Raw genomic sequence first — 15,155 nt, 5'->3', positions numbered from 1 at the left:
ACTTGTAGCACTTCTGCACAAACTCTGCACTCAACCATCCATAGCACTTTTGTACGTATCAACTAACATACCATGCTATTTGAGCACTGATATATACATCTACTTTTATTCCTTCTTCCTGTCTGTAAATTATTTCAGAGTTTGTCTCCCCCATTAGATCCTCAGGTCCTGGAGGGCCGGGATCATATCTAATAGCTCGTTTTTCTACTGCACAGTTCACATAGACACACAGTACATACTATTAATCGATAGACAGATTGATGCTCTTTGGCGATTGAATGCTACAACTCTGGGATGTCCTCTTGCTCTCTATTTATTTTAGATTGAGAACATTGCTAAATCCTTTCTGAACCCTTAAGGGGTGAGGGGAAAAACGTAGGGAGTCATCTCCCCCTCAGTGTGACACTTTTTTCTCTTTCTCACACGTCAGCTAGCAGAATGTGAGCTGACTTTAATATGGCAGTCAGCTGACAGAATATAGCTGAGGGGAACATGATAATGATAATGAAACTCTTTAAGCACTTTCTATGTACCAAAAACTATATTACGTTCTGCAGTAGGTACAAGGTTATCAGTATGAAAAGCAGCCTGGCCTAATTGAAAGAGTATGGGGCTGGAGGTCACAGAACCTGGGTTCTAATCCCTGATCTACTATTCCTTGCTGTGTGACTTAGGGCAACTCACTTAACTTTTCTGTGCTTCAGTTTCCTCATATGTGAATTGTGGATTAAATACCTATTCTCCCTCCAACCTGATTAACTTATACCTACCCTGGCACTTAGAGTAATGCTTGACACATTGTAAGCTCTTAACAAATATCAATTAAAAAAATTTAAAAATCAGGTTGGAAACAGCCCCTGTCCTCTACTCAGTCTAAGTAGGAGGGTGCAGAATTTAATCCCCATTTTACATTTGACAAAGCTGAGGCACTGAGAGATTAAATGGTGGTGGCGGGATTAGAATCTAGTTCCGCTTACTCCCAGGCTCTTTCCACTAGGCTATCCTGCTTCTATATGAGCTGTAGACAGTCTGTCCTACTTTACCTTGGCACCTGAATTAGCAGGGGCATATCCCCTGAGCCTGGGCTCTGCTGCAAACAACTCCAGAAACTCCTGCCAGAGTGGAACTCCATGCATAACAATGAGATATCTCTTCCAGCTTCCCTCCTGCGCCGGCTTGGACAAGGGTTGATTAAATTAGAATCAAATTTATTCCACAGTTCTGCACAGCAGCCATACAAACATCATGGTCAAATTTACTACAACTCTTCAGAAGGGAGCATATGACACATAGTTTATCACCCCTACCTCCTTTGGTTTTGATTTACTGGCAAATGGTTTGCAGTTGATTGAAATATGAACAAATGCTCCTTTATTCTAAAAAGTGAACGTAATGGTACTTTTTTCCCTCACTGTTTTTTTCTTTTTAACTTTAGTACCACTTCTGAGACAATTAAGATAATTCAGCCATTTAAGAACTAACAGCCACAGCGGTCTTAGAGCTATTTACTTTTTTAGCACTAAAAAGCAGTAAAAGGACATTATTGCGTATTGGAATTTTAATGTCATTTTACTGAGTTTGAGCTATCAAGAGCATTGGTGTTGACTTTGTATTTGTTCTTAAGAACAGCATATAGAAAGAAAATAAGATCATGATAATTTGTCCTAAATGTATCTAATTTTGAAATCACCTTGGCAGGTTGTGTTTAGAGGGCTGTTTTGATTTATATTCTGTACGGATAAATTTAGATTGGAAGAGACTGACTGAAAGGAGCAGTATGTTATAGGCTATGGGAAGAGGATTAAATATCATCAGCTCTGACTGAGATCATTCTTTTCAAAGGTAAAATAATTAATTATTTCTGTGTGGTTGCCATGGTGTTTCTGTTAATTCATCTCCTCACCATGCAGTCTTTTAAATAATGCTTTTAGCCTAATTGAGGTCAGCCAGGCTTCTGAACCTCAGACCTGAACAAGGATTTAATGCTAAACAATGTGGGGGCAGGTACAGGGTCTCTACTATGTAAGCTGAGCAAATATCCAAGACCTTAGGCTGTGATTGGAGCGTCTGTGAGTGGTGTTTCTATAATGATGTCTCAAAGAAAGCTGCTGACAATTGACTTCCCCTCCTTCCCATCTCCATCCCCCCCGCCTTACCTCCTTCCCTTCCCCACAGCACCTGTATATATGTATATATGTTTGCACGTATTTATTACTCTATTTAATGTACTTGCACATATTTATTCTATTTATTTTATTTTGTTAATATGCTTTGTTCTCTGTCTCCCCCTTCTAGACTGTGAGCCGACTGTTGGGTAGGGACCGTCTCTATATGTTGCCAACCTGTACTTCCCAAGCGCTTAGTACAGTGCTTTGCACACAGTAAGCGCTCAATAAATATGATTGATTGATTGACTTTAAGGTGCTCTATCAACTCTCTCCCTCATACTTCTCCCATTACACATATCTAGCCCTCTTCGATCCTCTCAGCTAATGTATTTGGCACATCCCCTCCTTGTCTCTCCCACTCCCGATATCCTGCTCACATCCTTCCTGCCATCTGAAACTCTGTCCCCATTAAAATTTCTCAGATGACATCTCTTTACATTTTCAAAATCTTCTGAAATCTTATCTCTTCCAGAAGGCCTTCCCAGATGAATTTCAGTTGAACAAATTTTATATTACCCAACTACCATTTAATAATAATGATAACGACTGCGGTATTTGTTAAGTGCTTACTCTGTTCCAAGCACTGTAGTAAGCATTGGGGTAGTTACAGGATAATAAGGTTGGACACGGTACCTGCCCCAGTTGGTGCTCACAGTCTAGGGAGGATGGAGAACAAGTATTGAATGATATGTTTGCATTTCTGTGCCACTGAAGCACTTGAGTATTCTTAACCTTATTTATGTGTCCTCTTTTCTTTCTTCCTTTCATCTGTAATTTGTTTTAGTCTTTTAATCATGTCTTCTAATTCTGTTGTCTTTTCCAGGAGTTAGTATGGAGCTCTACACATAATCAATCAATCATAGTTATTAAGTACTTACTCTGTGCACAACAGTGTACTAAGAGCTTGGGAGAGTACTCTTTAACAGAGTAGGTAAACTTGTTCCCTGACCACAAGGAACTTAAACATAGTCTCTCAAGAAGTAGTGTGGTCAGTGGAATCAATCAATCAATCAATCATATTTATTGAGTGCTTACTGTGTGCAGAGCACTGTACTAAGCGCTTGGGAAGTACAAGTTGGCAACATATAGAGACAGTCCCTACCCAACAGTGGGCTCACAGTCTAAAAGGCGGAGACAGAGAAAGCCCTCGGGCCTGAGAATAAAGAGGACCTGAGTTCTAATTCTGGCTCTGCCACTTTTTTATATTTGTTAAGTGCTTACTATGTGTCAAACACTGTTCTAAGTACTGGGGTAGGAGTAAATTAATTAGGTTGAACACAGTTCTTGTCTCGCATGGGACTCATGGTCTATGGAGGAGGGAGAAAAAGGTTTTAATCCCTATTTTATAGTTGAGGAAACTGAGACACAGAGAAGGTAAGTGACTTCAGGGTCACATAGCAAGCAGAGCTAGTTGGCAGAGTCAGGATTAGAACCCAGGTCCTCTAGCTCCCAGGCCCATGCTCTTTCCACTAGGCCACCCTGCTTCCCTATGTGCCTGCTATATGATCTCGGGGAAGTCACTGAACTTCTCTGGGCCTCACTTTCCTTAACTGTAAAATGGGAATTCAATACCTGTTCTCCATCCTACTAAGATTGTGAGTCCTATGTGGGACAGGGATTGGGATAGAATAGCACTTTATTCATAGTAAGCATTTAACAAACACCATAAAAAAGACATGCTGTCAATGTTTTGGTTGATTAATATTGCTATTAAGGAATATTATTAGGTGGAGCGATGAATAAATTCAGGGATGAGTTGTCCATAGTGTACCCCTAGAGGAGAAGTTTGGGTTTTAGTGGGGAAAGACTAGGGATTTTAGGTGGTACAACCCTAAGTGACACCTAAAGATAATAGGTGGTATAGTCAGAAGGATGTGGCTTCTAATCCTGGCTCCATCACTTGCCTGTTGTGTGACCTTGCGCAAGTTCACTTCTCTGTGCCTCAGTTACCTTATCTGTAAAATTGAGATTGAGATTGCAAGCCCCATGTGTGACAGGGACTGTGTTCCACTTGATTAGCTTGTATTTACCCCAGTACTTAGAATAGTGCCTGGCACATAATAATAAAAATGACAATAATAATAATAATATGTGGTATTTGTTAAGCACTCACTATGTGTCAGACACTGTACTAAGAGCTGAGGTGGATCTAAACAAATTGGATTGGGCTCAATCCCTGTCCCTCATGGGGCTCACAATGTTTCATCCCTATTCTACAGATGAGGTAACTGAGGCACAGAGATGTGAAGTGATTTCCCATGTCACACAGCAGACTGGTGGTGGAGCTGGCATTAGAACCCACGTCCTTCTGATTCCCAGGCCCATGCTCTATCCACTAGACCACACTTTTTATTCATTCATTCATTCATTCATTCATTCATTCAATCATATTTATTGAGTGCTTACTCTTGCAGAGCACTGTACTAAGTGCTTGGGAAGTACAAGTTGGCAACGTATAGAGACAGTCCCTACCCAACAGTGGGCTCACAGTCTAGAAGGGGGAGACAGACAACAAAACAAATTAACAAAATAAAATAAATAGAATAGTAAATATGTACAAGTAAAATAAACAGAGAAATATGTACAAAATATGTACATATAAATATGTACACTTCTTGTTAAGTGCTGATTAAGTGCTTAACAAATACAGAAAACAATCCCTAGCCAATAGGATGGACATTAGAAACAGAATACTTGCTGGGTGGACCAGGATCTGATCTAGTAATGACATTCCTTTGTTCATATAACTCACAGACTGATCTTCTCTGATTCTACCTTACTTACTGGGAAAACGTAGGTGTGAATGATGATTTGTTAAGTGCTTACTATGTGCCAAGTATTGTTCTAAGTGCAGGGGTAGATACAAGCTGATCAGGTTGAACCCAGTCCTTGTCCCACATATGGCTCACATTCTTAATCCCTATTTTACAGATGAGCTAACTGAGGCACAGGGAAGTTAAGGTAGTTGCCCAGGGTCACACAGCAGACAAGAGGCGGAACCTGGATTAGAATCCAGGTCCTTTTGACTATCAGGGATATGCTCTATTCACTAGGCCATGCTGCTTCCATGAACACTGGATAAATGCACGCTACTTTCTGGGTTAGACTGACCCTGTAATAATAATAATAACAATAATAATAATAATAGTATTTTTAAGTGCTTACTATGTGTCAAACACTGTTCTAAGCACTGAGGTAGATACAAGGTAATCAGGTCGTCCCATGGTCTGAGGTGCTGTGATTCCATAATGTCCAATCCTTGAAATGAAGTGGTGGTGTCCATTTGCAAATCAATTATCCTTCACTCTTTCTATGGAATATTCTCAAGATACACAATGAGAGCCATGGAAGGTACTAAATGATGCTAGTTGGTCCTGTATCATATATTAAGGCAGTACGTAAGTGCTTGAATTATCCAAGGCAGATGGTTTTCTATTCTATAGTGATCTCTAGAGATAATATTTGTTTCTGAAACTATGGCTGGATTTCCATAGATGAAAGTGCAGTGTAGAGCTGAAGAAACAGCTATCCATATCATTCAGACAAAACCATAGACTAGCTAATAAAGGAAAAAGTAATGTCTCCTGGAGAAGTTAATGTTTTGTCTGGAGAATTCCAAATGTGTCTCCCTGTTGAAGATGAGCAGAGAAGTTCCAGGAGTCTCAAGAAACAACTGTCAATCAAGCTGGCTCCTTAGCCAACCGGTGGCACCCACAAAGGAATTTTCCTCCTCCTCCTCATTCTCCTTATCCTCATTGATATTTCATTGGAAAAATACACTGTTCTGGAGCTCTAGCCAATACTTTTGAGCTCTACCATGCTGAATTACAACAAAAACTTGCTGTAATCTTTCTAAAATTTGTTGGCTATCATACTGAATGCCATTGAAATTGATAAACTGTCTGCAAAGTCTATTAAATGCTTACAACCTCCCATTAATTTGGTTTCAAAGTGACACAGGCAACCACAGATAATTTGAAAGACTGCACCAGAGACCCAAAAATTAGGCAATGCCTATCCGTTGCGGTATATTGATGAGCATGAATTAATCAGATACTACATTGTTCTGCTTGCTGGCTGACCAGATGATTTGGTTTTGCCAGGACAGTCCTATAATTGTATGGGCTATTCTGGACAATTTTATACCAATATTCAAATATTCTAGAATTGATATCATCCTGGCCAAGCGATTCAGTTTGTAGCAGCCCCTAACTTCTCTTATATGCTTTCAGTGACTTTATGCTCCACATCAATCCGGGCCTTGCTGTGTATAGTTTAACCAGACATTTCCGTCCCTCCTTTATTAGGAGGGAAGGGGAGATTTGCAAACTTGGAACCATGTCTTGATGTCTCAGTTTTAGGAAAGAAATATGAAACTGTCAGAAAGTGAACTGGGGTAAACTCTTCATCAGTCACTGTCCTTGTACAAAGCCAAGCTGATCCATGAGATGGGAAAGGGATTTGTGATTGGGAACTGGACTTATGAGGCAGACAGAAATTGCGTGGGAAATTACCTAATCAACAGAAGAAATGGCTCATTTTTGAAAGCAAAAGGAAACAAGGCAGTTTTCTTAATCACTGAAATACAGTAATGGAGGCTTCTTAGCTGAGCAGTATGTCATTCAAACTATTTTCATTTAGAGAAAATAAACCTGTTATCCCATGTTTTTCACATTTACGGTCACTGTTTTTCTCTACTTTCCCAATTAATTGGACTAGAGGGGGTTCTTTTTTACGAATGACCAAAGTATGTTTGTAGAAGTCATGTCCAGAACTATTTTAGCCACAAACTATATTCATAATTACAAACTATGCTCCTAAATAAGGCAAATGGAAATATCTCATACAGAAGTATCAGGGCATAAATAATAACAGTAAAGTGTGACACATGGTACTTGGCTCTATCCCCTTTAGTTAAAACACTCTAGATTTGCTTCACTAAGAGAGGATAAGGATAATTAGCTAGTTTTGTTTGCTATAGCTAACTGGTAGCACTTAAGGGATTTAAAACAAATTTTAATAGTAGTTTTCCTTCTCTATTCTAGTTCTCTCAGTGATTCTACATCCCACTGGAGGTTCTCCAGTTTTCAATATTAATGCTTCTTTCAAAATTTATTTGAATATCTGTCTCCCCTTCTAGACTGTAAGCTCCTTGAGGTCAGGGAATGTGTCTACTTAGATTACATAGTGCAGTCTATTGAATTGTACCCTGCCAGGCACTTAGTATACAGTGCTCTGTACACAGTAAGCATTCAGTAAATACCATTGATTGATTGATTGAACATATACCAAGCATTCATTAATAATTATCCAATTTTCAATCTTGTACATTTATTAAAATGATAACTCCGTAGGGCTATAATCCAAATGGTGGGTAAGTGTAGCATTTCAAGAGACGGGTAGAATAAACTGCTGTTTTTCACCTCAAACATCAACTAAAGCAAGAAAAAGTTAAATAGGCAAGGCAGGTGGTCATCAAATATGCTGGAAAAGAGAAAAACGTTAATTGCAGACACTTTTGAACATTGTTTTAACCGTGTAAGCTATTTATTGGTTTTGTCCCAACTCCAAAAAAATAATGTTAATGATAATAATAATGATGATTGTAATATTTGTAAAGTACTTGCAGATGGAGGTGGGGTGTTCTAGAAGTGATGCGTCCATGTTGTCACTATGGGTCAGAGATGATTTGACTGCATAAGACAAAATACAAGCTTGCTTTGTGCCACACACTGTGTACTAACCACTGAGGAAGACACTAGATGATTGGGTGACCCATGAACACTGTTGGACTTGGGGCTAACAGTCTAGTCAATCAATCAAGGGTATTTATTGATCACTTTCTATATGTAGAGCACTGTATTAAGTGCTTGGGAATGTACAAGACAACAGAGTTGATATGCACATTCCCTGCCCAAAAGGAGCTTTCAGTCGTGAGGGGGAGACAGATATTAAAATAAATATGTACATAAGTGCCCTTGGGCCAAAGGTAGGGTGAATATCAAGTGTTGTATAGATGCAACTGCATAGGCAACACAGAAGAGAGAGAAGTAAGGGAAAAGAGGGCTTTAGTGTTGGGAAGGCCTCTTGGAGAAATGTGACTTTAATAATGCTTTCAGGTCTTAGAAGGAGGGAGAACAGATGATATCAAAGAAGCAGAAAAGGACTCCAGAAGTGGAGCTGTTGGTTAAATACTCAATTTCCCCCCCTTAACCATCAGTGATTGGCAAGATCAGGTGGAGAATCCTGAGTGGAGAAGGAAATTGCCACAAACAAATAACACAATGGTTTTCCAACTATTAGCAAAGATATGAGAAAAATCTGGGTAGTCCCTTTCCTGGAGCATCACTGTCTGCTCTGAGGTATGCCTGAGAATGACAGCTAGAAGGAAAAACAAATCCTCGCTGCCAGATTTCCAGAAGACTCCATGTACATATCCTCCTATAGCGTTGCCTGACTTTATGCTCCCTTGTTAGAACAGGGGAATTTCTACCTATCATGTAATGGTAATGTTACCCTCTCTAATAGGGAGGAGAATTTATATATTGCAATATATAAAGTGTAGCTAATGTTTGATACTCACCAGTAGAAAGCAATATTCTCATTTGGAGTTTCACAAGAATGGATTTGAGCATCTTAATTTTGAGTTCCTGATTTTCAAAAAGTGCTGCCATTTTGGTTAAAATAAGTTTTCCAATGTTTGTAAGGGAAGCAGCATGGCTTAGTGGAAAGAGCACGGGCTTGGGAGTCAGAGGTCATGGGTTCTAGTCCCAGCTCTGCTACTTGTCAGCTGTGTGACCTTGGGCAAGTCTCTTAACTTCTCTGTGCCTCAGTTACCTCATCTGTAAAATGGGGATGAAGACTGTGAGCCCCACGTGGGACAACCTGATTACCTTGTATCTACCCCAGTGCTTAGAACAGTGCTTGGCACATAGTAAGTGCTTAACAAATACCAACACTATTATCATTATTATTTTTGGCCCACCACACTCCTCCATGTAGTCAAACTTCTTGTATTTCAGAACAGAGTGTGACCCTCTCCTTGATCTCACACCATTTGTACCTTGCATAAGGTACAATACTGTGACAAGGGGATATTTTAAATTCCAGATGCTAAAATTCATTTAAAATTAAAATCAACTTTTAAATAATAAAATCCATTACAAAATTAGAACAGTAGTCCTTCTCTTTGTTGAATTTATTTTATATTTGTACAGCGGATTCCTCTCCTCATTAATCAGTGGCTTTGCAGGCTGCACAATTCTAATTCTATTGATCTCTCCTCACAGGCATTTTATCCTTGCATTTTATCATTGTGATAGGTCCTCTCTGCTTTTCACTGATTTCTTTATTCTTTCTAAAGTATGGCCCACACAGTAATCCTCGAGCAGAGCAACAGATAGCTAAATATTCTTCAGGCAATTTTGCCGCACAGCATTCTAAGCACATGATGTTCCAAAACAGATTGATGTTTTTCATCTTTTATTTCCTTTCTTTCCATCACTAAAATGCAGTTCTGTTTGAGTTTCATGTATTTCTTTGCACTTTCTAAAAGTTAGATACCCTGTTCTTAATCTTGAGACTGAATCATAAAAAAATAGTAATTTAGTCATCCCTGAGCAGGGGAGAGAAATATCCTTTGTTACTGAAGATGCAGCTGATAGTAAAATTAACCTATGGATATATGTGTGTGGCTGAAAAAGCCAATTTGGTACCCACAGTCCTGAGATACTGAATTTACATCAAGATTGTATTGTGTTGTTCTGCCATGTTTAATAATAATAATATTGATAATTGCGGTACTTGTTAAGCACTTACTATATGCCAGTTACTGTACTAAGCCCTGGGGTGGATATAAGGAAATCAGGTTGGACACAGTTCCTGTCCCATATGGGCCTCAGAGTCTCAATCCCCATTTTAGCACTTGCAGTGCCTGGAACCATTTGTGCTTTTGCTTCATTGTCTCACAATCCTCAAGTAACCTCTGCTCAGAAAGAGTTACCCTTTTCTTGATTGCAGTGTGCCATGTTGGACTGTTTTTGGAAATGGATTGTCAGTTTTTTGCTACCTTTAAAATATTTCCTCTCTCCTTTCTTATGGTATGTCAATCTCAACTTATTACAGAGCAACTGTTTGGTATCCCTGCTGTTGTCAGTTCTCCTTACAAGCCACACACTGGGTCAAAATGATCATAGTTTCACTGTTTGGAGAATGACTTCATTCAAGGACTTTGTTGTTTGTGGTCTGTCTTACCATTTGGAGGTGAATCTATCCAGAGAAAAGTGCTAGAAGACTGGACAAGACTAGAGTTCTATAAATATGAAGTTTGATTTGGAGCTTCAAACAGCCACACTCCTGCTGCACCTTATGAGATGACTGCCCAAAGGATGAGGTGCTCTTGAGTTGATTTTCTACTTCCTCCTCTGTCATTGCATTAGTGGCCAGTGAGATTACCTAGGCAGCAGAATTTGTGACAGTGTTTCAGTCTGTTGTCCGTGGAGATTTTGGGCTGTGTGTACAATTTCCCTGGGGCAGACTGATACATTCCATGTAGGCGCACTAGTTGCAGTCATGTGATTTCTAGCAACTAATATAGTGCTCTGCCCTCAGTGGATCCTTACTATATAGTTGATGGTGAGAATTGGATAATTTCCTAAGATTTCCCAAAGCAGCAGGAACATTTCTTGAGTTATGACTGTTTGGGTCAGTGATGAATGTCATTTTGGTGTCTCTGAGTTTAGGTCCTGTTCTAGTTTTACAAAACTTAGTTCAGCTTTGCAATACCAGCCTCATAGTCTGGCTTCTCCCTCCTTACCCCTTTCTTGTTTTTCCTCCTCATTTTCGCTTCCTGTTTTCCCACTCATACCTCCTGCTCATAGTAATAATAATAAATAACAATTATACGATTTGCTAAGCTTTTATTATGTATCATGCGCTGTACTAAGCACCAAGGTGGATACAAGATAATCAGGTGGAATACAATCCCTCTCCCACAGGGGCTTATATTCTAAGGGAGAATAGGTATTTCATCCCCATTATTCAGAGGAGTACACTGAGCCACAGAGCAGTCAAGTGCCTTGCTCGAGACTACACACCAGACTAGAAATAGACCTGGGAAAGAACCTAGTTGCTATGACTCTCAGGTTCATGCCCTTTAAGCCTGGCCATCCAGCGGTCACTCCACACATCCCTTGTCCTCTGGTGCTGCCAAAGAATGGAATGAGAGAAGAGACTTGCAGTGACAGAATAAGCTGAAGGAACATGATCTAGTGGAAAGGCAGTCATCCTGGGAGATACAGGACCTGGGCCGAATCGTGATTCTGCCACTTGCGTATCATCATCATTATCATGGTGGTATTTGTTAGGCACCTACTATGGGCCAGGCACTGTAGTAAACACTGAAATACATACAAGATAATCAGGTTGAACAGAGTTCCTGTGCCCCAGGACTCTCAGTCTCAATCTCCACTTTACAGACGAGGCACAGACAAGCGACTTGCCCAAGTTCACGCAGAAGACAAACTAAGTTACTTGCCCAAGGTCACACAGCAGACAAATGCTGGAGCCACGATTAGAACCCAGGTCCTTCTGACTCCCAGGCTTGTGCTCTGTCCATTAGGCGACACTGTTTCTCAGTTCCTCAAGCTCTCTGTGCCTCAGTTCCCTCCTCTATAAAATGGGAATTAGATAACCCATTCTCCTTCCTACTTTTACTCTAAGCCCCTTTTGTACAGAGACTGTATCTGATAGGGTGGGAAAATGTCTCAATGCAAGAAAGAGTTTTCAGAAACCAAGTACGTCATAAGTGCTTGGACTTGCCCTTGAGGACTATTATTTTATCAATTTTCAATTGACTCAAATATTTTAAAAATTGGTATAAACTACTACTGTTTACTAAATGGGAAAGACATATGTGTTGGGGACTCTGTGCCATCAGGACTAACACCTTTATCTCACACTGTCAATACAGCCCGCAATCTAAAATGTTCCTCTGACATTGATGATGACTTTATTTCTCGTAAGATGATGCCACGTCTCAAAGATACATGTACAATGTGGCATGGCTACTGAAACTATTTTGAGGAATACCATTTAATAAACAAGTAAATAATCTTTAGATGCATATTATACCTACTTGTAAATTAATGCTGACCTCTCTTTGTCAGTGTTTCTATCACCAATTTTCCCACATTGGGAAAGAACTTCTCTTTTTTTATGGATTCCTTCACTTTTATAGTTGGGTAGTTGACGTTTTATTCTGCACCTGTCAATTAACCCCCAAACAGCAATCAGCTGTAGATGTGCAATGACAGTTTATGTGGTTATGCATTCCCTTACATCAGAACTCATCCCAATTCCATTAGCATTAATAAATTAACTTAATCTTTTCAACCTCACCACTCTCTTGTAAGGAAAGATGATAAACAGTAACTACTATAAATAAAGGATGCTAAGATAGCCTGTGATTTGCCAAAGTTCAGTAGCAAGTTAGAGCAAGCTCTGGGAATAGAACCCAAGAATAAATCAACCATTTCTCTCTTGCAGCCATTCTCTCTAATGAAGTTTTGGCTTACCCTCAGGTAGAGCAATGACACATTGAGTAAAAAAAGCTATCACAGGCTGCTTGGCATTCTCACTGTCATTATGCAGTGGTGAGGGTCTTGTCTCGTTTTCACTTTCCAGCGCTTAGTACAGTGCTTTGCACATCATAAGCGCTTAATAAATTCCATCATTATTATTATTACCTCATATTGCTTTCCAATGCAGGTAGAGCCGTCATTTCTGAATTTCCATAAGCGTATGAAATATGGAGATTCAAGGTCTTAATGAGATGATGCTTTCAAGCCCACTTTCATGCTTTGTGGAGGTAGGGTTGGGTTTGTAAAGTCTCTCCAATCAGAAGTAATGTTTTCACTCTCTTTGTTTCAATTTTACCTTGCAAACCATTTTAATAACACGTGGTGTTTAGTATGCAAAAAATCCTTTATGCTAAGCTCTACTTTGGGTCATCTCATGGGTGATCATTTGTTATTTTTAGACATATCTTTGTGCTGTGACAAAAAAGAGGCTCATTTCTGGGTCCCCTTCTATTTGACATCTACATTCACTCCCTCTTCAGTTCATCCACTCTCATGCAGATGACTCTTAAATCTCCCTCATTAGTCTTGATCTTTCTCCTTCTAGGGAATCTTGCATTTCCTTCTTCCTATATGGCTGTCTGATTCAATCATATTTATTCAATCATACTATTTATGAATAAATATATGTATTCAATCATATTTCAATCATATTTATTGAGCGCTTACTGTGCACAGAGCACTGTACTGAGCAATTGGAAAGTACAAAACAGCAATAAAGAGAGACAATCCCTGTCCACAACGGGCTCATGAGTCTAGAGGACATATCATCAAACTCAGTATGTCCAAAATTGAACTCCTCAACTTTTCTCTTAAATTCTCTCTTGCACTAATTTTCCCATCACAGTTGACTACACCATCATACTGCTCATCTCTGAAGCCCACACACTTGGTCTTATCCTTGATTTGTCCCATGTTTTCAACCCTGATCTCACCAAATCCTGTAACTTTCTCCTCCATAATATTTATAGGATCTACTCCATTCGCTCCATCTATAGGGATACCCTGTTCCAGATACTTATCATATCTGGACCTGACTCCATTCAAAGCCTTATTGAAGACACATCTCCAGGAGGCCTTCCCTGTCTAAGTCCTCTTTTTCTTTTTTTCCACTCCCTTCAGCATTGCCCTAAATTGCTCCTTTTATTAATCCCCCCTCCTAGCCCCACAGTACTTATGTACATCACTGTGATTTTATTTACTTATAGTAATGTCTATCTCCCCCTCTAAACTGTAAGCTTATTGTGGGCAGGGAATGTATCTGTTATATTGTTATATTGTACTCTCCCAAGTACTTAGTACAGTGTTCTGCACAGAGTAAGTCCTCAAGAAGCATGATTGACTGACTACTACATCAAACAACTTGCTGAATTCCTTACTTCAATCCATACTTCACTCTGCTGCATTTGCTAAAACATTGCTCTACACTTATCTGGCCATTCTTCAAATGCTGTTAAATCTTCTCATCAAGTAGGAGCTTCTAATTATTGGCTTTCAGGCACTCAATCATTTCATTCCCACCTACTCAGCTTTAGTTTCCTTTCAGTACCCTGCAGTTGATACATCTTATTGCTCTCAAGCCAACCTGTTCATTGTGCCACAGTCTTATCTCTACACTCTCCATCCTGCACCTTCTTTTCCCTTCAGATCCAGTGAACCACTGGTCTCCCCATCTTTGAAGAACTTCTGAAATAAATTTACTTGAGGAGGCCATCTCTAATCTCTCATCACCTCACCGTATGTCCTCTTCAACTGCCATTTCAGAACTTCTATACCATCTAAGCACTAAGTTAATGACACCCCTCATGGATGTTATCTTTATATTCTATTACTTTTTCTTGTTTGGTATTTATTTTAGTATTTGAATATAGATTATATAGTGCTATATGTGCAGGTATCATGCTTACTGCTATTGTATCCATCATTAATGGATTTAAGCACAATTTCATAATATGGTATTTTTAATACTATTATATCCTCCCAAATGATGATGATGATGGCATTTATTAAATACTTAGCACTATTCTAAGCACTGGGGAAGTTACAAGGTGATCAGGTTGTCCCTCGGAGGGCTCACGGTCTTAATTCCCATTTTACAGATGAGATAACTGAGGCACAGAGAAGTTAAGTGACTTGCCCAAAGTCACACAGCTGACATTTGGTGGAGCCGGGATTTGAACCAGTGACCTCTGACTCCAAAGCCCATGCTCTTTCCACTTCCCAAATGCTTAACACAGTGTTGTGCACATAGTAGGTGTTCAATAATTACTATACTCATTACTTTTTAGTGAGGGTCTGTACATGCACCTTAAAGTTCAAATTCAGTCTAGCAAATTAGGAAAAAACAAAA

The 15,155-nt window shown here is 39.5% G+C and overlaps 1 protein-coding gene across 1 annotated transcript in view; it reads left to right on the top strand.

Annotated features, from left to right (window-relative positions):
• LRRC4C (leucine rich repeat containing 4C) overlaps positions 1 to 15,155 on the top strand; it is a 1,005,802-nt gene that overhangs the window by 183,850 nt on the left and 806,797 nt on the right. The gene's annotated exons all lie outside the window — the stretch shown is intronic.

The sequence above is a fragment of the Tachyglossus aculeatus genome, chromosome 22 (assembly GCF_015852505.1).
Source record: "Tachyglossus aculeatus isolate mTacAcu1 chromosome 22, mTacAcu1.pri, whole genome shotgun sequence".
NCBI lineage: Eukaryota > Metazoa > Chordata > Mammalia > Monotremata > Tachyglossidae > Tachyglossus > Tachyglossus aculeatus.
Note: the sequence above shows the minus strand (reverse complement) of the source record. Positions and strands in the feature narration are given on the sequence as shown.